This window comes from Rana temporaria, chromosome 1, assembly GCF_905171775.1.
Source record: "Rana temporaria chromosome 1, aRanTem1.1, whole genome shotgun sequence".
Lineage (NCBI taxonomy): Eukaryota > Metazoa > Chordata > Amphibia > Anura > Ranidae > Rana > Rana temporaria.
In genome coordinates, this window is record NC_053489.1 from 618,709,766 (window position 1) to 618,733,886 (window position 24,121).

A 24,121-nucleotide genomic window follows, 5' to 3' on the forward strand; every position below is an offset into this window, starting at 1 on the left:
TAAAAAGTTCATTTTATATACATCTATATAAATCAGACCAAAATGCGGGACATTGCTCCAAATCAGGGACAGTCCCTCGAAATCAGGGACAGTTGGGAGCTATGCATAAACAATGAATGTGCACTCATTGGGATTTTATTTACTAAAGATATGTAGCAGAATACATATTGGCCTAAATTTGCAAACAATAAAACCACCCCCCCCCCATCTGCCGGTCGGTCCACCGGCACTTCCCCATCTAAGCAGCAGGCATCAGAGGACCCAATTTTGAAGCCTATTAGAGCCTCTGCCTCTAATCAGGTGCTTAACCACTTCCCGCCCGGTCAATAACAGATTGACGTCCGGGAAGTGGTTCTGAAATCCTGACTGGATGTCTATTGACGTCCTGCAGGATTTCATGCCCGCGTGCACCCGTGGGGGCGCCCTGACACCCTGCATCTCCGATCTCGGTAAAGAGCCTCCGGCGGAGGCTCTTTACCACGTGATCAGCCGTGTCCAATCACGGCTGATCACGATGTAAACAGGAAGAGCCGTTGATGGCTCTTCCTCACTCGCGTCTGACGGACGCGAGTAGAGGAGAGCCGATCGGCGGCTCTCCTGACAGGGGGGGGGTTCGCGCTGATTGTTTATCAGCGCAGCCCCCCCTCGGATCGCCACACTGGACCACCAGCAAAAAAAAAAGTCAGTAAAAAAAAAAAAAAAAAAGGGCAGTAAAACAAATGGGCACTGACTGGCAACATGTATCCATCAGTGCCACCCCACAGTGTCCATCAGTGCCACCCCACAGTGCCCATCCATGCCCAGTGCCCACCTATCAGTGCCCATCTGTGCCACCCATAAGTACCCATCAGTGCCACCCATAAGTGCCGCCCATGAGTGCCCATATGTGCCGCCTATGAGTGTCCAGTGCCGCCTATGAGTGCCCATCAGTGCCGCCTATGAGTGCCCATCAGTGCCGCGTACCAGCGCCGCCAATCAGTGCCCATCAGTACCACCTCATCGGTGTCCATCAGTGCCATCTCATCGGTGCCCATCAGTGCCCGTAATTGAAAGAGAAAACGTACTTATTTACAAAAAAAAATACAGAAAAAAATAAAAACATAATTTTTTTCAAAATTTTCAGTCTTTTTTTAGTTGTTGCGCAAAAAAAAACACAGAGGTGATCAAATACCACCAAAAGAAAACTATTTGTGGGGAAAAAAGGACGCCAATTTTGTTTGGGTACAGTGTAGCATGACCGCGCAATTGCCATTCAAAGTGCGACAGTGCTGAAAGCTGAAAATTGGCTTGGGCGGGAAGGTGCGTAAGTGCCTGGAATGGAAGTGGTTAAAAAAAAACAAAAAAAAACCTGGTCGCTATAATTCATGTGTCCGGTGCCCTGAAAGGGGCCGGACTCATGAATAGGGGATGGCTGCGGCGGCCATGGATAGATTCATGTTATGCATGAATTGCATATAGGGGGGTGGCCTGGAGTGGAGAAAGGCTGTGCCCATCAGGGAGGCCACTCTAGATGCCATCTATCACTGCCCATAAGTACCGCCTATCAGTGACCTTCAGAGCCGCCTCATGAGTGCTGCATATTAGTGCCACCCCATCAGTGCTGCCTAGCAGTGCCAATCAGTGCTTCCTATCAGTGACGATAAGTACCATCTATCAGTACCCATCAGTGCCGCCTATCAGTGCTGCATATTAGTGCCGTTTCATCAGTGCCACCCCATCAGTGCTGCCTATCAGTGCCGCCGCATAAGTGCTTATCAGTGAAGGAGAAAAATTACCTATTTACAAAATGTTCTGACAAAAACTAAGAAAAACTTTCACAATTTGAGGTATTTTGTCCTTTCTTTGTGCAAAAAATAAAAAACCCAGCGGTGATTACCGGTGTATACTACCCCAAAAAAAATCTATTTGTGTGAAGAAAATGATAAAAAAAATCCTTTGGGCACAGTATTACATGACCGCGTAATTGTCATTCAAATTGTGACAGCGCTGAAAGCTAAAAATTGGCCTGGGCAGGAAGGGGGTAAAGGTTAAGGGGCTTAGGATGGCAGAAGGTGGGGCGCGATTTATGATATTGTGACCGCCATGATTGGCAGGCAGTGATCGTGAGCTTTCTGTTAGCCGCGGTAACTTTTGGCACAGCTGTATACTACCAATTCACGCAAATATGCAGGACGCTTGGCACCAAGGCTCACCCACCTTGACCCTTTGGACTGCATTTGCACTTATGTGACGTGACGTGTTTTTTTGGTGCGTTTCACATGATAGGTCTTCCCTAGCTGAACGTAGCTTGTGTAACTTTTGTTTCTGGGGTTCTGCGTGTTTTTGCTGCACGTTTTGCAGCATTTTTTAGCAACAAAATGCAGCACTTCTTGTTGCATTTGGGGAGCCAATAAGAAATAAAGGGAGCGCGATGTGCGTTTTGGTGCGTTTCTGCCTGTGGCACTAGAATGCTTATGTATGAATGCGGCCTTATCTCTGCTTCCAGAACTCAAACAATGAGAGACATATTGAAAGGTGCACGGACAAAGGTGAATTGTATTAGTAGAATACTGACTGAGAACGTGTAACTTTATTCATGAGGAGCGTGACCGGCGTAAACAGAGACTTGTTTATTAAACACGTCAAAGAAGCGGGCACGGGGCACACCGGCTTGCCCGCCTTGCCCTCCCAGCTCACTGGCGCCACCCAACGGCTCCCCACTCCCCCCCCCTCCACAACGACGTCACTCTCTCCAAACGTTACGTTTTGAAAATCACTCTGGCCGCGCGTCCGTCTCTCACCCACCACGCAGCCAATCAGCGGCCTGGGTTTTTCCCGCGGGCAGCCGAGAGAGGGTGGGCGTGCCCGGAGCCTCCGTGGGGCGTGCACGGCCGGACGGAGGGGGTGGAGCTTCGCCTGCCCGTGTGCCTGTCTTCTCTCCATTGATTGCCAGCCAGCGGTAGCAGCAGACTCTCACCTCCGCGCGCACATAAGGATGAGACATTCAGGTCACCGCTCTCTTCTTTTCCCGCCACTTGTCCTGTCCGTGTGTCCGGGGGGGAAGCGGGAATTGGTGGGCGGAGGGAAACCCGGGGCCCGCCGACGGCTCCATCTTCTACTGGAGGGGGAGGAGGGGTGGCTGGGCCTGAAACTTGGCGGGATCAGCAGTGGCCGGCTATTTCCAATGTACGATCCGCTCATCGGGGCTGAGATCCTGTTATTATGGGGGAGGAGGGGGCAGGGCCTTATTATACGTCTCTGTGTCGGGTTATTATTGTTTATTACTATATATGTATGTGTGTGTAGAGGCATTGATATTGTTATGTACACTGTTCTGAATGGACCCCATACACTGGTGTGTGTTCTGTACACCTCTGTATGGGGCCCGTATGCTAGTCTGGGTTCCAAAGACTGATATACAGAATCAGGACTGGTATGGGCACTGTACCCCTGTCTAGGTTCTGTGTGGGGGCCCCCGTACCCTGGTCTAGGTTCTGTGTGGGGGCCCTGTACCCCTGTCTAGGTTCTGTGTGGGGGGCCCCGTACCCCTGTCTAGGTTCTGTGTGGGGGGCCCCCTGTACCCCAGTCTAGGTTCTGTGTGGCCCCCTGTACCCCCGTCTAGACTGGTATACAAGACCTAGACTGGTATGCCCCGCGTACCGTACCCCTGTCTAGGTTCTGTGTGGGGGCCCCCGTACCCTGGTCTAGGTTATGTGTGGGGGCCCCCGTACCCTGGTCTAGGTTCTGTGTGGGGGCCCTGTACCCCTGTCTAGGTTCTGTGTGGGGGGCCCTGTACCCCTGTCTAGGTTCTGTGTGGGGGGCCCCGTACCCCTGTCTAGGTTCTGTGTGGGGGGCCCCCTGTACCCCAGTCTAGGTTCTGTGTGGCCCCCTGTACCCCCGTCTAGGTTCTGTGTGGCCCCCTGTACCCCCGTCTAGACTGGTATACAAGACCTAGACTGGTATGCCCCGCGTACCGTACCCCAGTCTAGGTTCTGTGTGGGGCACCGTACCCCAGTCTAGGTTCTGTGTGGGGCACCGTACCCCAGTCTAGACTGGTATACAAGACCTAGACTGGTATGCCCCCCTGTACACTACACCAGTCTAGGTTCGGTAGACTTGTATACATGATGTAAGCTGGTATGGGCCTCGTATGACTGTCTAGCCTCAGTACACTGATATATGCCCCATGCAGGTTCTATAGGCTGGTATGGGCCATGTACACTACCCCAGTATAGGTTTTGTACGGACCCATGTACACTACCCCAGTCCAGGTTCTGTAGACTGGTATACATGATCTAGACTGGTATGGGCCTCGTATGACAGTCTAGGCTCAGAAAACTGATATATGCCCCATACAGGTTCTATAGACTGGTATGGGCCCTATACACCAGTCTAGGTTCCATAGGCTGGTATTGGCCCCGTATGCCTGTCTAGGCTCAGTAAACTGGTATACAGGTTCTGTAGACTGGCATGGGCCCTGTACGTCTGTCTAGGCTTAGTAGACTGTTTATAGAGGTTCTGTAGACTGGCATGGGTCCCGTAGCTCAGTCTAGGTTCTGCAGACTGGTATGGGTTCTGCATGGGCCTCATATGATATTCTAGGCTCATTAGACTGGTATACAAGCCCCATACACTAGTCTAGGTTTCATATACAAGACCTAGACTGTTATGTTCACCATACAGGTTTCCTAGATTAGTATACAGTATCTAGACTGGTAGGGGCCCTGTATCCTAGACTGGGTTCCAAAGATGGCTGTATAGGACCTAAGCTGTCCCCCCCCCCCCCCCCCCCCCCCCCCCCCGAATGCTAGTCTAGGTTCCCATGTACTAGTATGGGCCCTATACATTAGTCTTAGTTTTGTATGGACCCCAGTTTAAGCTCAGTAGACTGGTATACAGGACCTAGACTGGTATGAGCCCTGTACACTAGTCTTGGCTCTGTATGGGCCCTGTACCTTAGTCTAGATTCTGAAGACTGGTATAGGTTCCGTATGGGCCTCATACAACAGTCTAGGCTCAGCAGACTGGTATACAGGACCTAATCTGTTATGGGCCCCCATACCCTAGTCTAGGTTCTGTAGACTGGTATATGTGGTCCCCTTGTACTAGTCTGTGTCTGGTACTTGGTCCTTGGTCTGTGTCCTCTGTGGGTACCGTGCACTGCTCTGGGATTTATTACACCCCCTTCACCCCGAATTATATTTATTATACTTCGTTACTGGTCATGCGTCTGAAATTGCACAAGCGATTGTGTAACATAGTTCCTCAATGCTGGAAGTTGGTGCTTGGCAGGGCAAAGCTTGTGACGGCCGTGGCTCATCGATTGTCATGTATTGTAGACAATTCAGCTGATCTCAGCTCACAACAATCTAATTGTATGATCCTTTAGGCTGGGTTCACACTACTACACTACTTTCATCCTACTTTGCTCTGTGTTCAATGTTTCCCTATGAGAGCCCCTTTCACATGGCTGATCCAGTCAGGTGCACCTATCGTTTATTTCAAGCAAATCTGATTGGGTCCCTATGGACTGGTGGCTATACGTAGAGTAGATGGTCCGCAACTCTTTGCTTGCTCTTTAAAATCTTGGAAATCCATAAGACAGACAGCAAATGTAAATGCGTTTCAACAAAAAAAGGGGAGGGCTACTCTTCTGCTTTGACAGACTGGATTGGAGGTTGCCTGATGTAAACAAACAGCAGGATTTGTTTACACCTGGCCACACATAGAGATCAACTGGGTGGGCACAGATGTTTCCTGTTCAGCTCCCATATCCCCTGCTGATTGGAGCGGGATCTACCCCATGTGACTGTGAAAGTAGCCTTTCGGCTTCACGCCCGGGTCCCTACTGCACACGCATTAAGCGTGCTGCGCTCTGTTGCTGGCCTGGCAGAAGGGGAAAAAGGAGGAGGGGAGCCAAGCTGCTGATGTAATTTGCTGCAGGTGTCGCCCCCCCCCCCAAAAAAAGCTGACAAATGTGGCACTGGGGGGGGGGGGGGTGGGGGTGTAGACGAGCGTAAATTCCACTTTTGAGTAAGGTAAAAAAATGTTTAGACGTTGCAACACCTTTTAATGGTGCCCATGCCAAGCAAGTGACCACCTGCACTGAGGGCAGCCACTTGACACAGGACCACTGAGCATCACTGTAGTAATGGCAGCTACTGCAATGCTTATCCCTCTTCCACAGATATGGAATATGTATACTTGGGCCGGCCATACACGGGTTGAATCTTGGCCGGATCGGCAGAAGACAATTGCTAATTTCCTTGTCAACACTGCCTGTGGTTGCAGTAAAAAAAATAAATCGCACCCTGTATGGTGAGCCTTGCATTAGTCAAAGCTGGACCAATGTGACTTTACAATACCCTGGAATTTAGAATTAAAGCGGTTGTAAACCCTTGAGGGGGGTGGGACACACCTGCAAGAAAAGCCATAATGAGCTAGTATGACTTGCATACTAGCTCATTGTGCATTACTTGCCTTAGAATTGAAGCCCCCGAAGCCGTCCTCGTCTCCCCCTCAGGCCGCAGACATCTCTTCACAGATACCAGGAAGGTTACTTCTGGGTATCGGCTCTGTGATTGGCCGGAGAGGTGATGAGGGCATTGCCGTTTTTATGAATGGGGATCTTCCCCCTCAGGCCGCAGACATCTCTTCACAGATACCCAGAAGTAACCTTCCGGGTATCTGTGAAGAGATGTCTGCGGCCTGAGGGGGGAGATCCCCATTCAAAAAAACGGCAATGCCGGCAGTGACCTCATCACCTCTCCGGCCAATCACAGCGCCGATACCCAGAAGTAACCTTCCGGGTATCTGTGATCGGCGCTGTGATTGGCCGGAGAGGTGATGAGGGCATTGCCGTTTTTATGAATGGGGATTTTACTGCGCCTGCCCCGTTATCTATGGCGAGCATGCGCCGTAAACGGTGTACACCTATTGGCAAATATCTCCTAAACCGCGTAGGTTTCGGAGATATTGCAAACACCTACAGGTAATTCTTAATCTAGGCTTACCTTTAGGTGTAACTTCCGAGTGGGGGTTTACAAGCACTTTAAAGAAGAACTCCAGGTTTTCACACAATTTACATGGTACATTTTGGGCCTAGCTGGCCCAATCAAACTGTCCCTCACTAACCTGTGAAGCCACTGGATGTGCCACTAGCTGCGGCTACATACCGCACTGTGTTCTGGGTGCAAGCCAAGACTTCCTGGTCCATACCCAGTAGAGTCTACAGCAGTGGCGCAAAGCCATTCAGAGACACTAATGAATTCCAGGCTTCATCTGATTGGCAGAAGGTGGGCCGATCTCGCTCCTCCGACTCGGCCAATTAGAGGAAGCTTTGTATTCATATATTTGTGGCTCTAAATGGCTAAGTGCCGCTGCTGTAGACTTTCCTTTGTTCTGGGTATGAGACAGGAAGTCTTGGCTCGCACCCGGAGCACAGTGCGGTATGTAGCCGCAGTTTATACCGCACATCCATCTGCCTCACAGGTAAGTGAGGGACATCGTTAGTTTAGGCCAGCTTGGTCCAAACAAACTGTAAATTGTGTGTGAACCCGGAGCTCTCCTTTAAATTCTGCTGAGATTACAGGCATGTCAGTTGGAGAGAATGAGTTACACCACAGCACACCTAGAAGATTGACACGTGGCTTGTGCTCTGCAGGGATGTGTGTAATAATTTGCCTGGCTTCTCCTGGGATTCAGGGCTTGGTCACACATTTTCTGGTGAGCTGTGTTGATCTGCTTAGATCACTGCAAGGAAACATAGAAAACAATTGTCTTCTGTGTGCCCCGCTCATACCACAACACTGCATTGGGATAAAAGTGTCGCAATGTGTGGCGGTGCATAGACTGGAATGATGTGTCATTGTGTGTCACTTAACTCCTGCTTTTGAAAACAAGCTGTTCAAGTATGTATCCTGAACTCGCACTACTTTCTATTGCTTTCTTGGCCACCTCCAAGCTAGGAAAATACCCCCCCCCCCCCCCCCCCCACTCATCTTGTTAGAGGGTAGCTTAGTTCATTCTCTATAGCCCCCCATTGTATGTAGGAACTTAGCCACTCTTTCCTGACAAGAACTAGGGACTATGGGATGTGTAGTGTGTGTGTGCGTCTAGAGCACTGCAAATGATTGCAGCTAGCGAGTACTGCTTGTTCTACACAAATGGGGGGGGGGGGGGTTTGGAAGCTCAGAGGTGTCAATTTCAATAGTTGGTCCCTTTTTAATCCAAAAAAACACAATGTGCCTCCCTCTTAAAAATGTTTGTAAAAACGCATAAAAAAAAAATCACCTTTTGCTTATTTGATGCAATTTGGGTTGTATACCTATGGAAAAACACCATAAGCAGGTGAAATCGCTGGTGTTTTTGGCAGCCGTTATCGGCACATTTTTCTTTTGGCACAATACTGAAAACCCTATTTTCAGCTGCTGAAATTTTGGTGAATCGCTAGTAATACAAATGCATGTGCAACTAAACTTCTGGATGAATGGCCACCTCCTGCCTCTCTTCTGCACCGACATCTTAAAAATTCTGGTGCAGACGTCGTCTTGGCATTGAGCTTTCTTTGTGTGCACACAAGCGTTTTGTTTCCAGCATCTCTAAGGTGCAATTTGTGTCCAGTGTATATAATGTGTGAATGAATGAATGAAAACTTATATAGCGCAGCACATGCGAACTTAATCGCCTCTGGGCGCTTGTTGTTCCTGTCTCCTTTGGTATCAAGAGATGAGTCTTGATCTTTCTTCTGAACGTCAAGTGGTTCTCCAACCCAATGCTGGTTGGTAAAGCGTTCCATAGTCTAGGCCCTTGGACCGCGAATCTCCTTTCTCCTTTGGACTTGTATCTGGAGGACCTCTGGGGTTACCTGGTACTGTGTAAATGTTTTATTTGTTTGGTGACTTGTCACTACAGATTTTTGTCTATACTGAACTAAAGTTAAATCCCCACTCCAGGCAGAAAAAAATATAATAAAATTACAAAAATGTGAGGGGTGTACTCACTTTTGTGAGTGAGATACTAAGTGTATATACTTGCCTTATTCCTGACTTTTCTACTGCAAGGGGAGACATTATCCCCAGGGATTGCTCCAAGTTATGAGAGATAATGATTCTGCGTTAGGGAGCCATTATCTCATTGTTTGCAGGTTCCTCACTCTAGCCTAGACACCAGGGCTTAGATTAGTATATATCCAAACATTTTCCCCACAGATGTGTTTTTGCACTTGTACAGTTACATAGTAGGTGAGGTTAAAAAGACACAAGTCTAGGGCTGCAACTAATGATTATATTCATAATCGATTAGTTGGCCGATTATTGTTTCAATTAATCGGATAATCTTAAAAAAAAAGTGTGGTGTACAATTTAGTTAACTACTTGCCGTCGCCGCACCGTCATAATACGTCCACAAGGTGGCTCTCCTAGGCGAGATCACGTATTATGACGTCCTACCCTTTAGCCGCCACTAGGGGCGCACGCGCGCCGCCGGAGGCGCGCGCACGCGCCCCCCGCTCGCCCCCGACTCCCGTGCGTGTGCCCGGCGGGCGCGATCGCCGCCGGGCACACGCGATCGCTCGGTACAGAGCGGGGAACGGGAGCTGTGTGTGTAAACACACAGCTCTCGTTCCTGTCAGCAGGGGAAATGCTTTTCTTCGGTTCATACACTGTATGAACCGAGGATCAGTGTTTCCCCTAGTGAGGCCACCCCCCCCCCCACAGTAAGAACACACCCAGGCATACTTAACCCCTTCCCCGCCCCCTAGTGTTAACCCCTTCACTGCCAGTGGCATTTTTATAGTAATCTAATGCATTTTTATAGCACTGATCGCTATAAAAATGCCAATGGTCCCAAAAATGTGTCAAAAATGTCCGAAGTGTCCGCCATAATGTCGCAATACCAAAAAAAAAATCGCTGATCGCCGCCATTACTAGTAAAAAAAATATTAATAAAAATGCCATAAAAATACCCCCTATTTTGTAAACGCTATAACTTTTGCGCAAACCAATCAATAAACGCTTATTGCGATTTTTTTTTTACGAAAAATATGTAGAAGAATACGTATCGGCCTAAACTGAGGAAAAAAAATGTTTTTTTATATATTTTTGGGGGATATTTATTACAGCAAAAAGTAAAAAATATTCATTTTTTTCAAAATTGTCGTTCTATTTTTGTTTATAGCGCAAAAAATAAAAACCGCAGAGGTGATCAAATACCACCAAAAGAAAGCTCTATTTGTGGGAAAAAAAGGACGCCAATTTTGTTTGGGAGCCACGTCGCACGACCGCGCAATTGTCTGTTAAAGCGACGCAGTCCCGAATCGCAAAAAGTACTCTGGTCTTTGGGCAGCAATATGGTCCGGGGGGTAAGTGGTTAATACGTAAATAAAAAAAAGTCAATTCTTAAATATCCATATACAGTGGTAAATATAAATAACCAACTACCGTAAATTGTAATGCCTTCTATTACCTCCACTTTCTCTGGGTTCAGATGCTGATCTTCCCTGCACAGTCCTTCTCTTTTTTTTTTTTTTTTTTAAGCAAACTTGTTATACTTACCTGCTCTGTGTAATGGTTTTGCACAGAGCAGCCCAGATCCTCCACTTCTGGGGTCCCTCGCCGATGCATCTGGCTCCTCCTGCCTTCAGAGTGCCTCAATAGCAAGCTGCAAAGTATAGTATAGAGCGTCCGCTATAGCAAGGTAAAAAAAAACTTCTGCCTTTAGAACCACTCACTTCCTGCCCAGGACTACATGTCCCATGAGGTATTGCTCCTCACACTTTCACATTCACAAATTCTCAGCCACTTAGTGACATGTATGGATGGTGTACTGAGCTGTATGTGTGCTGCACTGTATTTCCTGATATGTAAACAAATAATGCATTCTATATGCAGGCCAACTAATCAACTGGCCGATTAATCGATTATGAAAATAGTTGACAACTATTTTCATAATCGATTAATTGTTTCGGCCCTACACAAGTCCAACCTGTGTGTGATTATATGTCAGTATTACATTGTATATTGTGGTCTCTCAGGTGCTTATATAATAGTTTTTTTTAAAACCATTGATTCCCCCCCCCCCACACTGTTGAAACCACCGCCTGTGGAAGGGAATGCCACATCCCTGCCCCTCTTACAGTAAAGAACCCTCTACGCAGTTTAAGATTAAACCCCCTTTCTTATTTTAATGAGTGACCGCATGTCTTATTGAACTCCTTTCCGTTAAAAGGTTTTATCCCTATTGTGGGGTCACCAGTACGGTATTTGTAAATTGAAATCCTATCCCCTCTCAAGCGTCTCTTCAGAGAGAATAAGTTCAGTGCTCGCAACCTTTCTTCATAACTAATATCATCCAGACCCTTTATTAGCTTCGTTACTGTTCTTTGTACTATTTCCATTTCTAGTACATCCTTTTTCTGAGGACTAGTGCCCAGAACTGGACAGCATACTCCTGGTGCGGCCAGACCAGAGTCTTGTAGAGTGGGAGAATTATCATTTTATCTCCTGAGGTAATGCATGCCAGTAATTTGTTTGCTTTGTTAGGCTCAGCAATGGCATGTAATGTCAAGCTCCTGCTATCGTCTACTAGTTATTGCCCTGCTTAGCTTGGCGGCGTCTGCAAATACAGAGATTGAACAGTTTACCCCATCCTCCATGTTTGTGAACAAATTAAACAGGATTGGTCCCAGCACAGAATCCTGTGGGCCCCCACTACCTACTCCTGACCATTCTGATTATTCCTCTCTTTTTCACCACCCTCTGAACTCGCCCTTGCAGCCAGTTTTCAATCCATGTACTCACCTTATGGTCCATGCCAACGGACCTTACTTTGTGCAGTAAATGTTTATGGGTAACTGTGTCAAATTCTTCTGCAAAATCCATATACACTACACATACAGGTCTTCCTTTATTTAGGTGACAACTCGCCTCCTTATAGAATTTTAATAGATTGGTTTGGCAAGAACCATTCTTCATGAATCCATGCTGATTAATGCAGTTTTTATTACTAAAATGTTGTATAATAGTCCCTTAAAAACCCCTCAAAGAGCTGGCATACTATTGATGTTAGGCTGATTGGTCTGTAATTCCCAGGGATGTATTTTGGCTCTTTTTTTAAAAAAAAATATTGGTGCTACACTAGCATTTTTCTAATCAGCTGGTACAATTCCAGTCAGTAGACTGTTAGTAAAAATTCGGAACAATGGTCTGACAATTGACTGAGTTCCCTAAGTGCCCTCAGGTGCAAGCCGTTTGGTTCCGGCGATTTATTAATATTAAAGTGGATGTAAACCTAAACCCACTCTCATCCTTTCTAAACTACTGCCATAGTGCTGATCTATAAGGATATGCATAACTCCTGCATGTATCCTTCCCTGTCAAATGTCTTCCCTCTGTCTGTTATAAGAAATGAAAAACTGCAGATTCTGTGGGTGGATCTGTTGTCTGGAGCTCGGTGGGTGGGGTTGTGATGTCAGTAGACTCCCTGCCCTCCTCTACACTCCCCTTGTCAACATGCATTTTTTTTTCCTGTGTATTCCTTACACTAAATTCTGCTATGATCACTAACATCCTGTCAAAATCCAGAAAAGTAACCACATGACTTCAGAAAAGGGGTGGGAATTTAAAAAAAAATGCCTGTGTCAGGCTAGTGCATGAGATATGCAAATAACCTGTCATTCACAGCAAGGGGGAAGAATGGACAAGTTTTCTCCCATTTATCTCACTGAAAAAAATAAAAGGATTGCTCAGAGCTGGATTAACTCTTTGTGGCAAGACTGGGCACAGATGATAGGAAATCTTATACTCTACATTGTGACAGCAACATTTTTGCTCTCTTCCGCTATGTGGCTTTCATGTTTTGTCTTGGCCACCCTAATTGCACTCTTACATGTCTTGTTGCATTATTTGTAAATTTTGAATGCTGACGATGATCCCTCAGCCTTGTGTATTTTTTATAATTTTTTTGAAAGCCTTCTCCTTTTGCTTTTTATATGCGTTTTTTACACTGGAGTTAAAGGGGTTGTAAAGGTTTGTCTTTTATTTTCTAAATAGGTTCCTTTAAGCTAGTGCATTGTTGGCTCACTTACCTTTTCCTTCAATTTCCCTTCTAAATGTTTTTGTTTGTTTGAATTTCTCACTTCCTGTTTCTCCTCAGTAAGCTTTCCACCATCATCCGAGCGGTGGAAAGTCATTTAGAATAGCTTACTGAACACCTTACTGAGGAGTAACAGGAAGTGGGAAATTAAGACAAAGAAAAAAATCATAAGGGAAATTAAAGGACAAGGTAAGTGAACCATCAATGCACTAGCTTAAAGTGGAGGTTCCACCTGAAAACAAATATATTCCACCAAAAATCTAAAGAAATTTTTTTTTTTTAACTTGCCCTAAATAGCTGTTGCTTTGCGGAAGTGCCGAATCTGCCTCTTCATCCTCCGCGGTGGATTCTCTTCCTCCTCCTACACTGGGTGTCTTCTTGTGAATGGGGTGCGCTGCATTCTGGGAACTGTGTGTATCCCAGAAAGCAGCCGGCCCATTCACAAAGCGCCGCGCATGCGCAGTAGGAAACGCTGGCGGCTAGGACAGGTAAGTGTCCTTATTAAAAGTCAGCAGCTATTATTATTTTTTCCGCCTACTCAGGAGTCTACAATCGGTGGATAGTGCATGAAATGTCAGGTTCCTGCAGTCTTCCTACAGCTCTGTTGTTGGTTTCAGAGCTGCAGGAAGACTTTATGGACTAGAAGTGCGCTCATCAGTGCCCTTGCAGTCCATTTAGGCTGCATTCACACCTAGGCGTAGGTGATTTGCGGCGTTTTTTACCGCGATTTTCGCTGGAGGGGTGTGTAATGTGGCAGAACGCCGAAGACGCCTGAAAAAAAGGGTCAGGGACTTGTTTTGAGCTTCAGGCGTTTCGGCGTGGAGATGTGAACCATCTCCATAGCCGACAATGTTAAATCACCCCTCCAGCGTATTGCAGGCTGCAATAGCGGCGGGTGTGAAAACGCCTAGGTGTGAATGGAGCCTTAAACTACAATGTGTATGGTGGTGGCAGACGGGACCTTTCTTGTGGGTAGGGGGATATTGGGGAGTGGTTTGTACTTTCTTGCGGATGGGGGCAGGGGGTGCTGTGTAGTTGCATTTTAAATATTGGAAAATTAAGAAAGTATACAGTGCTGCTCTGCCTAGACATGAGGAGCAGTGCATTATCGTTGCCATACCATCCCAGAAGGTTGCATTTAGTGGACTTGGCTGGATCAATGGATATTTGTGGGACTTTGCAGGGAACTTAAACTTTAATTGTGTTGCACCTAATTATAAGTGTCTAGTGTGTGTTATATATAATTATGGGGGGGGGGGGGGGAGTATTATGTTTCTTTAATAAAAGCGGAAGCTAACAGCAACATACCGCAAATCTACCTATATTTTTGCTGATTGTAGAGAACCTGCATAGTTCCTTTATATTTTCTCCATGTTGCTAACATTAGGGTTAGTTAACATACCAAATTATTTTGGATTGAGGAAGGAAACTCTTGACACACTCTTTAAGTATCTGAACTCGGAGTCCAGAGCTTTAAGGCAAGTGTGCCAACTTCTTTACCATCATGGGGGGAGGGGGGGGAGCAGAAGATTAAAGATTAGAATTCATTAAAGTGAATGGAACTTTCGGTGAGTCAACATCAAGTCAGAGGAGGAGCCACTGCAGGGCTGTTGCTCTTTAAAAATGATTTCAATCAAGCTTTTTTACTAGCGATTTAAATCAAATCCATCGTTGACCTATGACCGTTAAAGTGGTCGCTGTATAAGCAATAATATGTAAAAAAATTAATAAAATCAAGTTTAAAATATTGTATAAGACCTAAACTGGGGGGAGGGTTTACATACTATCATCAGTCAGTGGCCCTGATCACCGCCAGACATCTGACGCTGTACTGCTCTGGTGATTTAGCCTGTGAAATAGAGTTTTGGTCATCGGGTGTGATCAATTTGCAAATCTATAAATTGGTTTGTAGACGCTAGAACTTTCACACAGCAACTAATGTACACTTTATTGTGCGTTGTCTTTTTCGTAAAAAAAAAAAAACATGTAGCTGAATACATTTTGGCTTAAATTTATGAAGTTGTATTGGATATGTTTTATAATGAAGTAGAATTTTTTATTTATTTTTCTTCTTTCATTTCGATCCCATAAAATTAAACTCCGCGTTTATTAAATGCCACCAAAAGAGAGCTCGATTTGTGTGGAAAATGTATATAAATGTAATTTTGGTCCAGCACTGCATGACTGTGCAATTGGCCAGTTAAAGTAGCGCTATTTTATTTTTAACTGCTACTGAATCTCTGCTCAGGGTTAGTATTTTGGCACTGGTGGTAACAGTGCAAGGTTGGTAGGATGGCACAAAGTGGTATAGAAAGGTCGGTAGTATGGTGTCACGGTGCAAAGCCCTGACTGTCACAGCCAGAAGGTTGGTAGTATGATCACAGTGTAAGGTTGATGGTATGGTCCGGTGATCTTTGCTCAAGGGTAGTAGTGTGGCGATGGTGATAACAGTGTAAGGTTGGTAAGATGGCCCAGGCGGTCATTCCATAATGCTGATAGTATGGCCTGGTGATTGGAGATGTGCTCGGGCGTGTTTGAAACCCTACATGCCGATCCCGCCAGGAAGCCAACACTGCACATGGCTAATCGCAGGCAGTGAGACATTTCCTGGCTGGCAGCTGCACAGATTAGGAAATGTCTCGCTGCCTGTGATTAGCGGTCTGCAGTATCGGCTTCCTGGTGGTATCGGGCACGTGGGGTTTCCAACACGCCTGAGCCCATCTCTACTGGTGATCACAACACAAGGTTAGTAGTATGCCCCCCCCCCCCCATAATCATGGTAAAAGGCTAGCAGTATGGCCCTGGGGATCACAGCACAAAATTGGTAGTATGGACTTGGTGATCACAATGCAGGGTTACCGTATTTGCCGGCGTATAAGAACATTTAGGGATATATATATATATATATATATATATATATATATATTCGCCGTATAAGACAACCCCCTTCCGACACACCTCGCTGTGCCCATTGCCTACCTCACTGTGCCGATCTCCATGCCTTATCCCTGTATGCAGAGTCGGACTTCGGGTATCCATTGTTCAAAAGCCGCTCCTCGTCCTTTTCCGTGATATGTGGAACACTCTGTTTCCCAGCAGAGCCTGTGTTCAGTGTTCCGCCTATCACGGAGGTCCTCTCGTCCGAGGCTGAGGATTAGAGGACCTCCGTGATAGGCGGAACACTGAACACAGGCTCTGCTGGGAAACTGAGTGTTCCACATATCACGGAACAGGACGAGGAGGAGGCGTGGCTTTTGAACAATGGACGCTCAGCATCTGCATTACAGGTACCGGCGTATAAGACGACCCCCCCGACTTTTGGGGGGATATTTTTAAGTACAAAAGGTTGTCTTATACGCCGGAAAATACGGTACTAGTATAGTCCCAGTGATCACTGCTCAAGGTTATTAGTATGACCCCAGTGGTCATGGCACAGACAGGCTTCTATAAGCTCATTTGTTGAATCGTACAATCATCTGTCCATGTGTGGGTTGCGTAATCTGTATTTATGTCAGGTAATTCTAATGTGCCTGTCTTGTTCAGCTTCTCATGTGAAATATTCCTCAACATGTACTGTTTTGCATATAAATGGGCTAATTTAATAACTCTGTGCAAACAGCAGTGATGGCGACCAATCTGGAGGCAACTTTTAGAAGCCTAGCGTGAGCAGACTAATGAAAGCTACCCACTTTGTAATCAGTACTCTGAGTGTTATTACTCTGGGAGGAGGAGGTGGTATCAGACACGGCGCTCTGAGCCTTTGAGGAGGGGGAGATTATATAGGGAGCATACAATACTGCATGATACATTTATATTTTAAATCCTACTGCTTGCTTCTGTCTGCGTCTCACATTTGTAATGTCGAGGCTGAGCTATTCTTCTTCAAAATATGGAAGGCTTGCTCCTTTTTGAATCACGCGTGTAAGGTGTTTAGAATAGTGGTAACCTCCTATATCGCAAGCATAATCTGAATCGCATAGTGAATACAGAAAAATGCAGTGTTTTTGGGTTGATTTAATTGAATTTGGCTCATTTAATCTCTACCCGTGTAGTCATTAAGCGGCGTGTACGTGCTTCTGTTTCTGATGCCACGCTCAACATTTTAATATGGTGCAGAGCGCAGCGGTGTTCAGAAATCCACAACAGTTTATTGTCTGTTATGTCCAACAAGTGAATGATGTGGTGTTTCTATAAATTGTCTATTGCTTTTTGCTCTATTAAAGGGAATTCATTCATGTTTTGTTTTGGTAAAAGCTGGTGTGTTTACCCACCATGCAGACGGAAAGCAGGCAGACGGCTAATTACTGAAGCTCCGTCTCACATGTTTATTACCATGCAGGTACAGAATAAAGCTCAAAGCGGCAGATCTGATTGTATGGACTGCTGGATGTTTTAAAGGAATAATGGATGGTGTGACATCTGCTTAAAGGGGTTGTAAAGGTTCGTCTTTATGCTAGTGTATTGTTGGTTCACTAACCTTTTCTTTCGATTTCCCTTCTAAATGCTTTTTTTCTTTGTTTGAATTTCTCACTTCCTGTTTTGTCCTCGGTAAGCTTTCCACCATCATCCGAGCGGTGGAAAGTCATTTAGAACAGCTTACTGCAGGGGTCGACAATATCCGGGCGCCAGGTCGCATTGGAAAGAAATTGTGACCTGGCGCCTGCCGGTAATTGAGGACGTGGCTTTGCGGCCTCAATTACCGGTGGGGGCGCACGGAGGCACAGGGTCCTGTGTCTCGGTGCGCCCCCACCGCACAAAGTCCCAAGCTCTTCGGAAACTTCTGTTCTGTTTTTTTCTTTTTTTTTTTTTTTTTTTTTTTTTTTTAATATTGTGAAAGATAATGTTACGCCAAGTAAATTGAAACACAACGTTGAAACCCATGTTGCGCTTCAAAATTGCGTCTGCTCGTGGAATGCCGACAAACTTTTACCCTTTAAAATCTCCTTAGGCGACGTTTAAAAAAATCTACAGGTTGCATGTTTTGAGTTACAGAGGAGGTCTAGAGCTAGAATTATTGCTCTCGCTCCAACGATCGCGGCGATACCTCACATGTGGTTTGAATACCGTTTAAATATGCGGGCTCTACTCACGTATGTGTTCGCTTCTGTGCGCGAGCTCGACGGGGCGCATTTTCTGGCTCCTAACTTTTTTAGCTGGCTCCTAGATTCCAAGCAAATTTGTCAAACCCTGGCTTACTGAACACCTTACTGAGGAGAAACAGGAAGTGAGAAATTCAGACAAAGAAAAAAAACATATTGAAGGGTAATTGAAGGAAAAGGTAAGTGAACCAACAATGCACTAGCTTAAAGCAACATATTTAGAAATAAAAAACAAACCTTTACAACCCCTTTAACTTTGAACTTGTCACTTGCTGTGGTCTCTGAGTTGTCCTTGTGTGTCCATTCACTTCAGACAAGTCTGTTGGCAGTGCTGATAATGTGCGATATATTCGGACAGAGCCTGTTCATTTGATCTTCCTAACGCACCACAAAGAACCAAACATTGGATCTGCTGCATTTGTTAGTAGGTTGCAACGCACAGTAGTGAAATGGCAACATGCCATCACACGCAACATGCTTTACTGCAGTTTGAGTGGGGTCCTAAGTGTGTGATCCGAATCCGATACATTCCTCCCCCCCCCCCCCCCCCCTGCTGTCTCGCCCCCCCCCCCCCCCCGCAAGGACTCAACACCTTCATGCGAGCAAGCTCTCATGGCGTTGAGTTCTTGCGTGCGCGCTCCCATGATGCAGCCGGTGGCCATAGATGTGATTGACAGCAGCGCAAGCCAATGGCTGTGCTGCTTTTCAATCAACCAATGAATCAGCCGGGAAGGCGGCTGAGAAGCCTGCCCGTTAACAGCGCGGGACTTTCGAGAGGTCAGGTAAGTAAAGGGGGGGCCTCTAATCGGCAGATGTTTTTTCACCTTAATGCATAGAATGCATTACGGTGAAAACTTTTACCTTTACAACCCCTTTAGGTCTGTCTGTTTGTTTTTCTGGTGGACCTGATCGGACCATCTATTGCCCTCTATGGAGCACTGGATGTAAACTTGTGTGTCCACTTCCATTTGATCATATACGCAAAAAACACGCGAATGGGAAATCCGTTCCCCTCCCCATCTCTGGCGGATCAGATTGGCTGACAGGCGGTCAATTTCCATCCAACCACCCATAGGGGAGAGTGTGGCAGATTCCCCAATGAGCCTTAAGAGAGGGACTAGGCCCTTTCACATAGGCAGACCGATTGGGTCATCCTGACAATCGGACCCTCCAGTCTTCTCTATAGAGCTGCGGATTGCTGACAGATTCAATCCTATGCACTAAAAAAGACTGGTTGGGATACGTTCCCTATCCATCAGGCAGATCCCATTGGGTGGCAGTCGGATGTTAGCGGTCAGGCGTTGTTTACATCCGACCACCCATAGAGGAGAGTGGGCTGTGTCTGTGTCCGTGTCCGCACTGCATAAATGGAGCTGACATGGACCAGCCATCCACTTGTTCAGCAGGAAATCAGCGGGCAAACAGGGCTGGCTCAGTTGTAGGGGGCCTACAGAAAATCTGTACTTTGCCCAGGCAGGACAAAAAGGCTTGCTTTAATGCCCACAGCTCCAGCCGTGCTGGCACTTTTTCAATTCGCTCTCCCAACGTATTGCTCAAAACAGCTTGGAGTAAGTAAGGAGGGGGGAAGGTAATTCCAGGTACAAGGAGCGCACGTGAATTGCTCCTCTGCCTCTCACGTGACAATGCTGGTGCTTGGCATTTGGCAGTGATATCTCAGTACTAAGATTAGGGCAACTCTGAGCTTCATTCTTTCCTCTCTCCTTGTGACTGAACAGAGAGAAGGAAAGGTGAGTGTGCTTCTCGGGAACCAGGGATGGTACTCGCCATCTTTCTATGATTGAAGAGTGCCCCGTGTGCTGGTGCCTGCTGTGTTAGGTTGTAATCGGAAGTCCTCTCCCCTTGGATACCCCTGCAGGGCTGTAGGGGTTAATATGAGCACCTACATGTGACAGGCATGCATCAAGTGCTGCCTGTAATCACATTTCGCCCCCTCCCCCATTCATAGTTTTTATTGGTTCCCATTCTGTGATTGGAGGAGGCTGAACTTTTAGTCCTCTTTCAGTCCTCCATATATAGAGTGCTTTTCATTGCGTAAACGCTGCTTCTGTGACTGGAGCACGGGGAGGGAAAGTACTGTCCCAGGTGCTGTTTATAATTCACTAAACTTCAGTTTTACACAAATTCAAATGTGGTTTTGGTAATTCATAAACATACTAGTTTGGCACCTAGTAAGCAAGAGGAATGCAAATCTATTGGTCCCACAGACGGCACATACAATATCTTTCTTTCCCAGGAACACATTTTGCCTGTATGGTGGAGGATTGTATTTTTTATCTTTTTATTTTTTCCTCCTGGGGGGGGGGGGGGGGGGGGAGATATCCTTGAGATCAAAGCATTGATTTGAACAAATTTTCCAGCATTTTTTTTTTTTTATAATTACTTCTTTTCTTTATTTTTCCAAATTACATCACATACAATAAACAAATCACCATAACAAAACAACAAACAACTTAAAAAAAAAAAAAAAAAAAATTACTTTCATACATTACATTATCCCCCCCATGGGCACCCTCAGCCTCCCCCTCCCTCTCCTCCAATCCCCCGTCCCACTCCCCACCTACAAGAGGTGGGAGGGACACCAGGGAGAGAGAGAAAGAGGAGGAGAAAGGAGAGACGAGACCCCCCCCCTCCCTCGTGACCCCCTAGACCCCATCACCTTATGACCTCCCTATGGCACAAAAAGGAGGAGCTCAATACCACCCTAATAATAAAAGAAAAAAAAGCAAAGGTATTTGTGCAGGGCTTAATAGTCCTTAATTTCGTGACTTTAGTGAGAGAAAAAAAAAAAAAAATTGTTTCCTTTGTTTCGTGCCTCATTAACTCCCCATCACCTTATCCCCCCCCCCCCCCCCCTACCATGCGAAGGGGAGAAGTTTCATACCCACCTCAAAAAAGAGGAGAGGAAAAAAAAAAATAAGTAAATAAATAAATAAAAAAAAACAATATTGGGTGTGTTCTTCTCCTTTCCCTTATTAGTGGTCTTTCTTTTGTGACTATAACCTTCCTTTAACACCCCCGTTCCCATTCTTATGACTCCCAAATAAAATTCCTTAAGGGGAGCCTCTATACTTATCCTCCTATGTGATTTAGTTGATTATTTATTTCTTCCTCTTTAGTGATCCAAATTAGTGCTGTGAAAAAGAGGAGGGGAAAAAAAAAAAGGTGAAAAAATAGGAGGGGGGGGGCCGCGCCTCCCCCCTCCCCCCTCCGGTGCCCGCAGGGTAGGGCGACAGAAAAAAAAAAAAAAAAAAAAAAAAAAAAACAAACAAATAAAAAAAAAAAGGAAAAAAGATTATTCGCCGTCTCACCACTCCCCCCCCACCCGCCTCCTAGCCTCTCCGCCCCAAACTAATCCTTCCCTACTTCAGGAGAGTAGTATATCCACCCTGCCCATATATCCTTAAATTTGTCCTGTTGGTCCTTGACCATGTATACCCATCTCTCTGCCTCCATTATCCTCTCTACCTCGATTTTCCATTCCACTATATTGGGGACTTTAGGTTGTTTCCAGTATCTAGGTATCAGTGCCTTCGCTGCATTTAATAGGTGTGGTGTAACACTTCTTTTGTAGAACTTTATGGATGCTGGCATTCCATGAAACAGGAAATGCAATGGGGATTGCTCAATAGGTCTTAATGTCAGTTTCTTTATCCACGGGGATATCTCCTCCCAAAATCTCCTGATCCTGGGACACTGCCACCATATATGAAGAAATGACCCTCTTTGATTGCACCCCCTCCAGCAGTTGGCATTCATTAATGGGTAGATCTGAGCCAAACGGGTCGGCGTATGGTACCATCTAGTCAGAAACTTATACGACATCTCCTGTATATATGAACTTATTGAGGACCGGTGTGTTATTTCCATCAACCTATTTGATTGTTCCACTGTAAATTTAAGGCCCAACTCCCTTTCCCATTCCCGCATGTAATATGGGATTGTCTTATCTTGGGCACTCTGGACCATTCTGTGCATCCGAGATAACATATGGCCTGGTTCCAAGCGGCCTGCCTGGGATGTTTATCCCCCCAGACAAAAGTCCTAAAAGCTTTCTTTATTTGTTTAAAAAATATTTGTGGGAGAGCTATAGGGATGGCATACAGGACATAGATAAGCCTTGGAATTATACTCATTTTAAGGGCACTTACTCTCCCAAACCAGGTCAGTGTATAACTTCTCCATCTCTGTAAATCTCTTAGTATTGACGAGAGCAGGGGTATATAATTCAACTCATATAAACGTTTAACATCTGGGGCTATATGTGTTCCCAGGTAAAATATAGAGTCTGAACGCCATACAAAGGGGAAGGATCTTTGCAGCTTATTCTTCATCCCCGCAGGCAGTCGATTCGGCATCAACATCGATTTCTCTATATTTATTTTAAAGTTGGAAATGCAGCCAAACCTGTCTATCTCTCTCATCAATTCCGTCAGACTCTTGAGGTGAAGAAAGATATAGCAACAAGTCATCCGCATATGCAGATATCTTGTGTTCCATCGATCCTATAACTATCCCTTTGATCCCCCTATTCCCTCTAATCATACACAAAAAAGGTTCCAATACCATAGCGAATAGTAATGGGGACAGTGGGCACCCCTGCCTAGTCCCGTTTTTTATTTCAAAGTAATCTGATAGTCTCCCGTTGACTTTAACCCTTGCTCTGGGTTCTGCATACAATGCCATCACCCATCCCATCATTCTTTCCCTCAGGCCCATCTCCCTCAGAACTCCGACCATAAATCCCCACCCCACCCTATCAAAGGCCTTTTCAGCATCCATTGAGATCACCACTGCCGGAGTTTGATTTGGGCCTTTATGTATCCAGTGTAACACATGGAGGGCTCTTATTGTATTATCTCTGGCCTCTCGGCCTTTCATAAATCCTGTCTGGTCCGGATGGATCAGCTTAACAATGTGATCCTGTAGCCTCAAAGCTAGAATTTTAGATAGGAACTTAACATCGGAGTTCAAGAGGAATATGGGCCTGTAACTAGCACAGCACTGCGGATCCTTCCCCGCTTTCGGGAGGACAGTCACATAAGCAGTTAAAGCATCTGGCGATAATGGACTCAAGATCGACACCGAGTTGAGATACCTACAGAGGGGGGTCAGGATTATAGAGGAGAACTTTTTATAATACGTATTAGTAAATCCATCTGGTCCTGGACTTTTGCCCTGCGCTGCCTCCAGTATCACTCTAGCTCCTCTATGGAGATGGGTTTTTCCATTTCCTCCAGGGCTGCTGTTGGTATTGCTTGTAGTCCCGAGGCCTTTAAATATTCCCGAATCCCTTCCTCCTGCCCCCCCCCCGTCTGCCTCCCCCACACTTGGATCTAGATTGTATAAAGAAGTATAGAACCGATGGAATTCAGCTGCTATCGCTTGAGAATCTACTATCTGTTTACTCCCTACCTTTATTGTATGTACATGACGCGCCTCCTGTTGTTTCTTCAGTTGTCTGGCCATCAACCTCCCGCTCTTATTTCCCTGCTCATAAAAGCGATGGGCAAAATATCTATTTTTATTCTGAGTTTTTCGATCCAGAAGCTGTTTGAGATCCGCCCGAAGCTTCTCTAAATTTTGCGCATCTCCTGGCTTTAAATGGGTCTTATGTTTAAAAATTTTCCAGCATTAAAAAACAATGTCCAAGGTTAATCATTGGCCTTCCCTCCACTGCTTATCTACACGTTAACCCTACCCTATATTTGGAGTATATAACACTATGGGCATTCAAATATTTACATATTAATGTTACAAATTTTGAACATGCAGTAAAACCACTTTGAAACAAATCCTCATTCATAACTGTTGGCGCTATATAAATCTTGTATTGTAGTAGTAATAATCTCTGTTCTTACTTACGAAAGACAAATCCACATTGCACTACAAGTGCAAAGTGCACTTGGAAGTGCAGTCGCTGTAGCTCCTGA

The 24,121-nt window shown here is 45.7% G+C and overlaps 1 protein-coding gene across 3 annotated transcripts in view; it reads left to right on the plus strand.

Annotated features, from left to right (window-relative positions):
* The first annotated feature begins 2,859 nt into the window (after positions 1-2,859).
* The window catches only part of NSD2 (nuclear receptor binding SET domain protein 2), a 92,913-nt gene continuing 71,651 nt past the window's right edge, over positions 2,860-24,121 (plus strand). For all 3 annotated transcript variants that reach the window (XM_040335289.1, XM_040335290.1, XM_040335291.1), the window contains exon 1: positions 2,860-2,987. The gene's annotated coding sequence lies outside the window, so the exon portion shown is untranslated. The remainder of the gene's footprint in view (positions 2,988-24,121) is intronic.